This window comes from Schistocerca gregaria, chromosome X (assembly GCF_023897955.1).
Source record: "Schistocerca gregaria isolate iqSchGreg1 chromosome X, iqSchGreg1.2, whole genome shotgun sequence".
Taxonomy (NCBI): Eukaryota; Metazoa; Arthropoda; class Insecta; order Orthoptera; family Acrididae; genus Schistocerca; species Schistocerca gregaria.
Window position 1 is genome coordinate 761,267,025 of NC_064931.1, and position 10,284 is coordinate 761,277,308.

Sequence of the window (10,284 nt, forward strand, 5' to 3'; positions counted from 1 at the left end):
CCTGCAAAAGCGAAAATCGGTTGTTTGAGCGATAACCGCAATTCCTACTACCTAATGGTGCGCCGAAACAACGACGCTTGGTAGGCCCAGAAAATCTCTCATTAACCCATTCAGGCACTTTTCGCGAGATATACAGGGTGTTCCATTTATCTTGACCACCTCATATAGCTTTTTGTCCAGAACTAAAACAAAAAATTGTATCAAACAAATGTTATTTAGCTAGCAGCGGGATATTAATCATCATGATTGCCTTTCTTGTATATTTATATATAAAGAAGATATGAACGGAAGTATGTCTTTTATAAATAGCACCCTATATTTTTTTTATCCCGTAATCTTCCACTTTTGCTGAAGACCTGTTCAAAAACTCATCGCAATCTACAATTCACGCAAACACGACATTATTAAAAGCGTAACATAAAATAATTTTGACACTCTTGTACTGACTAGCACACAGTGCAGGTACTTGGGGTAACGATACTTGTCTATTTGTTGAGGTCGGCAATAAACAAATGGAAACCCAAGGAAAATGCAAACTCACACTCCCCACATACGAGTAGCATTTCTGTGCTACTTTCGTTCGAGTGTACTGTACTCACACAAATCTACAACAGAAGACGGTTGACTGAATGATCGGTGTGCATTTTCCTTCTGTTTCCATTTGTTTACTGTCAATTCCAGCTAGTGGACGAGATATATTACCCCGAGTACCTGCACTGTTTGCAAGTAAAAGAATGGATCAGTTTTATGTTGCGTTTTTAATAACGTTATGTTTATGTGAACAGTACACTATGATCCCTTTTTGAAAGGTCTTGAGGAGAGGAAGTGGATTACGGAATAAACACATATAGGACGCTGTTTAAAAAAGACTTTCTGCTGTTCACATCTTCGTAACGAACAAAATTCCAAGATAGGCTGGTTAATGCCCCCTTGGTAGCTAAACAACATTTGCTTGATACATTTTTGTTTTGCTTCTGGACAAAATGTTACTTCGGATGGTCAAGATAACTGGGATACACTACATGCAAGAAGAAAGAATAAAGGCTTTTGCTAAAAGATGGACTCGATTTAACTAATTTTTTAGTCATGAAATATAAACTGGATATGAATAACCTATACAATGTTGGAAAGAAGAGGATCTAAACTTTCGATTTCCACTGCTGGTACTAACAGTCACCCAGTTCAGGTCATTTGTGAGATCGCTATCATGTAGCAATAGGTTTTCGGCGTTCTTTGGAAAAAGTGAATCGGTAATTTAAGTTCAAATGGTTCAAATGGCTCTGAGCACTATGGGACCTAACATCTGTGGCCATCAGTCCCCTAGAACTTAGAACTACTTAAACCTAACTAACCTAAGGACATCACACACATCCATGCCCTAGGCAGGATTCGAACCTGCGACCGTAGCAGTCACGCGGTTCCAGACTGAAGCGCCTAGAACCGCACGGCCACACCGGCCGGCAGGTAATTTAAGTGAGTGGGGCATTTAGTTTCCTATTCAGCATTGTACAATCAAGTAAGAAAAGCGCGAGTCGTTTTTTAAGCAATTTCAACAAACTGGATGCCTCGATGTCACTGCAAGGCACTAAAAGTGCGCTGACCGGCTTCTTCAGTTGAGTACGTGAGATGAATTAAAGAAAGATGTGTCCGTAATTTAAGTATCTTAACCAACAGAACTAGTAGACTGGTTTTTTATGAACTATAAGTCTTCATCTCCCCGTCTGGATGTAGATTATCCATATTCAGATTATATTCCGTGAGATTAAATACCTCGGATCGCGCTTCAGCAGTAAAAATATCATAACACTGGATGTAAATGACAAAATAGCCTCAGGATCAAGATATCTGTACGCTCCAAGCAGCCCACTCAAACGTAAAGCTTTGTCAATCGCCACAAAGATGAAGAAATATAACACTATCATCTGCCCAGTGGTACTGTATGGTTCGGAATGCTGGACGCTTACCAAGAAAAAAAGAGAAAATCTGAATGTTTTCGAAAGGAAAAGTGATGAGAAAAATCTGGGGACCTGTGCTTGAGAATGACATCTGGTGAGTTCCAAGGAACAGTGAAATTTATTAGATAAAGAAAGCAACCCACTATCGTCCAGAAATTAAAATGTATGAGACTGCAATGGGCTGGACGTGTGGCTGGAATGGAAACCAACGGTATTCCCAAGAAGACATTTGGGGGTACTCTTCAAGCAACAACATCATTGTGCCGACTTCGCAGACGGTGGAAAGATCACATAGAGAAGGACGTCGCAACATTAGGAATCCCCGTAGAGTGGAGAGAGACAGCGACAGATAGAAGAAGATGGAAGCGGATCGTTGATGGAGCGCGTGGCCTACAGAGCCTGTGATCGCTGAAAAGAAGGAGAAGAGATAAAAATTAATTACATTGGTTCATCTTGTGCATAATCATCGTTGACTGATTGTTCTAAGAAATTAACAGTAAGCCACACCGAAATGCACGACACCTGTATTGTAACTATACCAGTGAAGTTGAATGAGCAGCTTTGGGACGCTTTGATGCTTACCAAACAAATCCTTTGACAGAACAAGTAGCTTTCATTTTAATCTTCTCTAGTCTATCAGTATACCAGGTAAGCGTCCCAGACTGAGGCGAGGTACTCACGTATCGGTTGAACGACGATTTTGTAGGCTTCCTTCTTCGTAGATGGATTGCTCTTCCTAAGGTCTCTCCCAACAAATCTCAGTATGGCATCTGCCTTTCCGACGATTTTTTTTTCTTTTTTGTTGGTCGTACCGATTTAAATAGATTCTTAGGCATACTTCCAGCTATTTAATGGATGAAACTGTTTCCAGTGACTGTTCGGCAATCATGCAATGATACAGTAAGGTGTCCTTCCGCTTATTTATGTGAAACACGTTTGTTAATGTCGAAGATCAACTGCTAATCCCTGCGACGAGCGTCGATCCTATGCAGTCTGTGGTGTCACCGGCAGACACCACTCTTGCTAGGTGGTAGCCTTTAAATCGGCCGCGGTCCGGTAGTATACGTCGGACCCGGGAGTCGCCACTATCAGTGATTGCAGACCGAGCGCCGCCACACGGCAGGTCTAGAGAGACTTCCTAGCACTCGCCCCAGTTGTGCAACCGACTTTGCTAACGATGGTTCACTGACAAAATACGCTCTCATTTGCCGAGACGATAGTTTAGCATAGCCATCAGCTACGTCATTTGCTACGACCTAGCAAGGCGCCATTATCAGTTACTATTGATATTGTGAACTATGTACCGTCAAGAGCGACGTTCATCATTAATGGATTAAAGTTAAGTATTCCACCAGCTACATCCGTTGTTTCTAAATTCTAATTTCCTTGTCCTGTTCCAGACCTCACGCCAACCTGCGTGAGCTAAATCGCGTGCCTTTCGGCCTCCTCTAGTAACACGGTGTTGGCTCTCCTGCCAACCACAACACAGTCTCCTTGCATTTCTTTACAATTTTCTAACGTTTCGGTTTGTCGACATACAACAGCATCATCCGAAAACAGCGTAACTGAGCTTCCGATCTTATTTATTAGGTCATTGTGTGTATTGTGAAGAATAATGATCCCCTAATAGTCTCCTGGAGTGCACCCGAAGCTACTTTTACGCCTGAATATTTCTCATATAAATACGTAGGCTTCCACGGGTGACGTCAATCTGATTAAAATCCTTCTGAGTGTACTGCACGTCATCTTATAAAGTAATTAAAATTCCAGTATTTTAAGTGTTTTACAAGATGACGCGTCAGTACCCCAGAAGGATTTTAATGAGGTGCTGTATTTTATAGGAATTCTTCACTTGAGTTACAAAGCTGGTCTGATATTCCGCACGCTCGTATTTTGCCCACTAGGTGGCAGTGTGCCACTATATCGAACGCCTTACAGATGTGAAGGGACACGGCGTTAACCTGGGCGTTCCTTGGAAAGCTCTGCCCACGTGGTTTCTATGCGTGTCTACGACATATCAACAGCAATTGCTGGAAGGAGACCTTCCAAGCCAAGGAATCACTGCTACCTGTCTGTCTGCAAAATTCTTCCACCCAGAAATTTCAGATGTAGGACAGGTATTAATTGTTGGGTATCAAAATTGGTTAGCACACTGGTTGTTCCAACAATTCGAACTGCAGATCCCTCAGTTTTCCCGTTCCGTAAGCGTCTTTGTCGATAGGTGCAGTGTCCCATTGAAAAATGAATTTTTTTGGGTCTATGCCACTTCCATACTTTTTCACGTGATTGTCAAGAAAACTTATATTGTATTAACGGGCTGTTGTTTTACAGTTACCAGAGTTATCAATAAGAAGAATACTTTTTCATTCCAAAACCAGTGAGCTCAAGGGTCCAGTTTTTGCCACTACTCCACGTATGGCCACTTCGATGTAATTACTTTCTTTTTAAGCTACTTTTGAATACCAGATAATCTTAAAATAGCTTATTGTAAACAATCTGAAATGTGCTGTTCAATTAGATATACAGGTATTTATTTGTTCTTGTTTGGAGTCACAAATTTGTGAAAACGTTTGTGTTGAACAAGATGAATTTCTTACAATTTTTCTTTAAGCAACGCGTAATAGTTCTTTCGTATTCTACAAGTTTAACTAAAACATAAGAAGAAACTTACTGTGTTGGGAAGTAAGGTTAAGTATTATAGTTTCATTTTCTCAAGTTAAATAAGGTACAAACCAAAATCATATCATTAAACTTCTATGTCAATCAAAGATCCATATTTAGTCTAGGTTCCCTGCAATGGCCATGCTTGTGCCCATAAGTAGAGACATAGGCTATATGTCTTGTAGGCCTGTTGGCTATATGTCCTGTCGTTCAATACCTTGTCAACACCTTATATTTTGAAACTTACTTTGATCTGCTTCAAGAGAAGCACGTCACATACGAATTCAGCAGCTCAGTTAACTGTTGAAAAGAAGGAACCGAATCATAAACCCTTACCAAACTTGGATAATTGACGTTAGAGATAAGCCACTCGAAACAAAGATTTTATGACGGAAAATTACTCCAGTTTATTCTTTTGAATGGAGCAAACAAAACGGTTTTATTCAGAAACGCTGCACATAAAAAGATATTCTGTGGCATAAGTAGACACGTCACAGAGTTACTAGGAAACATGTACCAATATAATAAAAACAAAATTTCATCGACATCGACACTATATCTGTGTCAGATCCCGAACTTCTCACCTTGCCGTTGCATCAACGTAATTTTGGACCCCGAAAACATCTGCAAAATGAGGCACACCGAAGTGACAGCTTTCCTATGTTACTTTATGAGCATCACTGTACCATCTAAACAATTCTAGCAGAAAACGTAGATTTCTCCAGGGCAACAACGGGAGTGCAGTATACATCAGCAACATTCCATATAAGAAAAGTGGCCGGATTATAAAGAAATATATACGAACGGATCATAAATACAATGAATCATCATACTCTTCCTGGATCTGCAACCGGTTCATGCAATGATTTGGACACAATATATCCGCGATACCTATGACCACCATATTCAGGTGAGAACGGAATTTGCTACCTTGCCGCAACTGATTCATACCACGAGCGGCGGCCATTTTATACGACGCGGAAGAAGAAGGGCGCGGAGTTCAAAAGTAGTTGCTGCTGCTCCCAGGAGCAAGAGAAGGTACAGACAGCGTCATCAATGAGGAAAGATGTCAAAACGCCGTTGTTTTATAATTTCAGATACAACAGAGTTCCAAATTTTACTCAACGGGTAAAACTTATTTCTATTTACACTCCTGGAAATTGAAATAAGAACACCGTGAATACATTGCCCCAGGTAGGGGAAACTTTATTGACACATTCCTGGGGTCAGGTACACCACATGATCACACTGACAGAACCACAGGCACATAGACACAGGCAACAGAGCATGCACAATATCGGCACTAGTACAGTGTATATCCACCTTTCGCAACAATTCAGGCTGCTATTCTCCCATGGAGACGATCGTAGAGATGCTGGATGTAGTCCTGTGGAACGGCTTGCCATGCCATTTCCACCTGGCGCCTCAGTTGGACCAGCGTTCGTGCTGGACGTGCAGACCGCGTGAGACGACGCTTCATCCAGTCCCAAACATGCTCAATGGGGGACAGATCCGGAGATCTTGCTGGCCAGGGTAGTTGACTTACACCTTCTAGAGCACGCTGGGTGGCACGGGATACATGCGGACGTGCATTGTCCTGTTGGAACAGCAAGTTCCCTTGCCGGTCTAGGAATGGTAGAACGATGGGTTCTATGACGGTTTGGATGTACCGTGCACTATTCAGTGTCCCCTCGACGATCACCAGAGGTGTACGGCCAGTGTAGGAGATCGCTCCCCACACCATGATGCCGGGTGTTGGCCCTGTGTGCCTCGGTCGTATGCAGTCCTGATTGTGGCGCTCACCTGCACGGCGCCAAACACGCATACGACCATCATTGGCACCAAGTCAGAAGCGACTCTCATCGCTGAAGACGACACGTCTCCATTCGTCCCTTCATTCACGCCTGTCGCGACACCACTGGAGGCGGACTGCACGATGTTGGGGCGTGAGCGGAAGACGGCCTAACGGTGTGCGGGACCGTAGCCCAGCTTCATGGAGACGGTTGCGAATGGTCCTCGCCGATACCCCAGGAGCAACAGTGTCCCTAATTTGCTGGGAAGTGGCGGTGCGGTCCCCTACGGCACTGCGTAGGATCCTACGGTCTTGGAGTGCATCCGTGCGTCGCTGCGGTCCGGTCCCAGGTCGACGGGCACGTGCACCTTCCGCCGACCACTGGCGACAACATCGATGTACTGTGGAGACCTCACGCCCCACGTGTTGCGCAATTCGGCGGTACGTCCACCCGGCCTCCCGCATGCCCACTATACGCCCTCGCTCAAAGTCCGTCAACTGCACATACGGTTCACGTCCACGCTGTCGCGGCATGCTACCAGTGTTAAAGACTGCGATGGAGCTCCGTATGCCACGGCAAACTGGCTGACACTGACGGCGGCGGTGCACAAATGCTGCGCAGCTAGCGCCATTCGACGGCCAACACCGCGGTTCCTGGTGTGTCCACTGTGCCGTGCGTGTGATCAATGCTTGTACAGCCCTCTCGCAGTGTCCGGAGCAAGTATGGTGGGTCTGACACACCGGTGTCAATGTGTTCTTTTTCCCAATTTCCACGAGTGTATAATGTTGTCTGCCTGTCAGATTTCAGTGGATTCTTTGAAAACACAGTCTCAATAGCGGGAGGCAGGGGCAACTATTTACGTCTTATCATAGAACATTGTGTGTCCGTGGTAAGTAGTTCTCCGCCCCGCAGATTTCTCAGGCTGCATCAATCTTGTGTGGCGATGGTGCTCAATACCTCTGTCGTTAATGGTACGAATAATTTGGCCAATATAGGTTTCCCGTTTATGGCAAGGGATTTGTTAACTCATCCTATATCATCTTTTACCGAGCCAAGGAGCGCTCTAATCTTGGCTGGCGGAAGAAATACCCGTTTAATATTGTATCTTTTCTAAATCCGTCCTATCTTTAAAGATATGTCCCCAACATATGGTAGGCCACTGATCCACATACATCATCTATTGATGCCGGCGGAGATCCAATCTCGAAGGCACGACGGATCTTTCTGTAGCCATTGCGCTTGAACTCTACCGTAAGATGTTCGAGCTCTTGCGTCAACCTGTTTGCGTATGAGATGAAACCGTCTTTGCCGACGTCCACAGGACCCCCGTGCGTTGGTACGGTAGATGACAACTCGTTGCATGTAGATTCCTGTCCGTATGCGTCGGTTTTCAGAGTCGTATCGCACTTCCTGCAGGCCTGTACGTCTAGAAACCGACGTTTTCCATCCGTTTGCTTGGAAGCTACTAGGTGCACAGTCGTCCCCAAAGCTCTCAGGGCAGAGAAAACAACGGACTGAGAAGGCGTTCCAACGTTCATCAATTCAGAATTGGAACAGAGAGATAGTAAATTTGTTATGGATCCTGTAGTTCCTTATGACCAAACAAATAAAATAGGGAAAATTATAACATTCGTCAGAGTCAAATTTCATTTCCACATTTAACTAAACTGCAAACTAAATAGAGACAGGAGTAATTACTAGTTAACACATGTTGTTGTTGTCTTCAGTCCTGAGACTGGTTTGATGCAGCTCTCCATGCTACTCTATCCTGTGCAAGCTGCTTCATCTCCCAGTACCTACTGCAACCCACATCCTTCTGAATCTGCTTAGTGTACTCATCTCTCGGTCTCCCTCTACGATTTTTACCCTCCACGCTGCCCTCCAATGCTAAATTTGTGATCCCTTGATGCCTCAAAACATGTCCTACCAACCGATCCCTTCTTCTAGTCAAGTTGTGCCACAAACTTCTCTTCTCTCCAATCCTATTCAATACCTCCTCATTAGTTATGTGATCTACCCATTTAATCTTCAGCATTCTTCTGTAGCACCACATTTCAAAAGCTTCTATTCTCTTCTTGTCCAAACTAGTTATCGTCCATGTTTCACTTCCATACATGGCTACACTCCAAACAAATACTTTCAGAAACGACTTCCTGATACATAAATCTATACTCGATGTTAACAAATTTCTCTTCTTCAGAAACGCTTTCCTTGCCATTGCCAGTCTACATTTTATATCCTCCCTACTTCGACCATCATCAGTTATTTTACTTCCTAAATAGCTAAACTCCTTCACTACTTTAAGTGTCTCATTTCCTAATCTAATTCCCTCAGCATCACCCGATTTAATTTGACTACATTCCATTATCCTAGTTTTGCTTTTGTTGATGTTCATCTTATATCCTCTTTTCAAGACACTGTCCATTCCGTTCAACTGCTCTTCCAAATCCTTTGCCGTCTCTGACAGAATTACAATGTCATCGGCGAACCTCAAAGTTTTTACTTCTTCTCCATGAATTTTAATACCTCCTCCAAATTTTTCTTTTGTTTCCTTTACTGCTTGCTCAATATACAGATTGAATAACATCGGGGAGAGGCTACAACCCTGTCTCACTCCTTTCCCAACCACTGCTTCCCTTTCATGCCCCTCGACTTTAATAACTGCCATCTGGTTTCTGTACAAATTGTAAATAGCCTTTCGCTCCCTGTATTTTACCCCTGCCACCTTTAGAATTTGAAAGAGAGTATTCCAGTCAACATTGTCAAAAGCTTTCTCTAAGTCTACAAATGCTAGAAACGTAGGTTTGTCTTTTCTTAATCTTTCTTCTAAGATAAGTCGTAACGTCAGTATTGCCTCACGTGTTCCAACATTTCGACGGAATCCAAACTGATCCTCCCTGAGGTCTGCATATACCAGTTTTTCCATTCGTCTGTAAAGAATTCGCGTTAGTATTTTGCAGCTGTGACTTGTTAAACTGATAGTTCGGTAATTTTCACATCTGTCAACACCTGCTTCCTTTGGGATGGGAATTATTATATTCTTCTTGAAGTCTGAGGGTATTTCGCCTGTCTCATACATCTTGCTCACTAGCTGGTAGAGTTTTGTCAGGACTGGTTCTCCCAAGGCCGTCAGTAGTTCTAATGGAATGTTGTCTACTCCGGGGGCCTTGTTTCGACTAAGGTCTTTCAGTGCTCTGTCAAACTCTTCACGCAGTATCGTATCTCCCATTTCGTCTTCATCTACATCTTCTTCCATTTCCATAATATTGTCCTCAAGTACATCGCCCTTGTATAAACCTTCTATATACTCCTTCCACCTTTCTGCCTTCCCTTCTTTGCTTAGAACTTGGCTGCCATCTGAGCTCTTGATATTGATACACATGGTTCTCTTCTCTCCAAAGGTCTCTTTAATTTTCCTGTAGGCAGTATCTATCTTACCCCTAGTGAGATAAGCTTCTACATCCTTACATTTGTCCTCTAGCCATCCCTGTTTAGCCATTTTGCACTTCCTGTTGATCTCATTTTTGAGACGTTTGTATTCCTTTTTGCCTGCTTCATTTACTGCATTTTTATATTTTCTCCTTTCATCAATTAAATTCAATATTTCTTTTGTTACCCAAGGATTTCTAGCAGCCCTCGTCTTTGTACCTACTTTATCCTCTGCTGCCTTCACTACTTCATCCCTCAGAGCTACCCATTCTTCTTCTACTGTATTTCTTTCCCCTATTCCTGTCAATTGTTCCCTTATGCTCTCCCTGAAACTCTGTACAACCTCTGGTTCTTTCAGTTTATCCAGGTCCCATCTCCTTAATTTCCCACATTTTTGCAGTTTCTTCAGTTTTAATCTACAGGTCATAACCAATAGATTGTGGTCA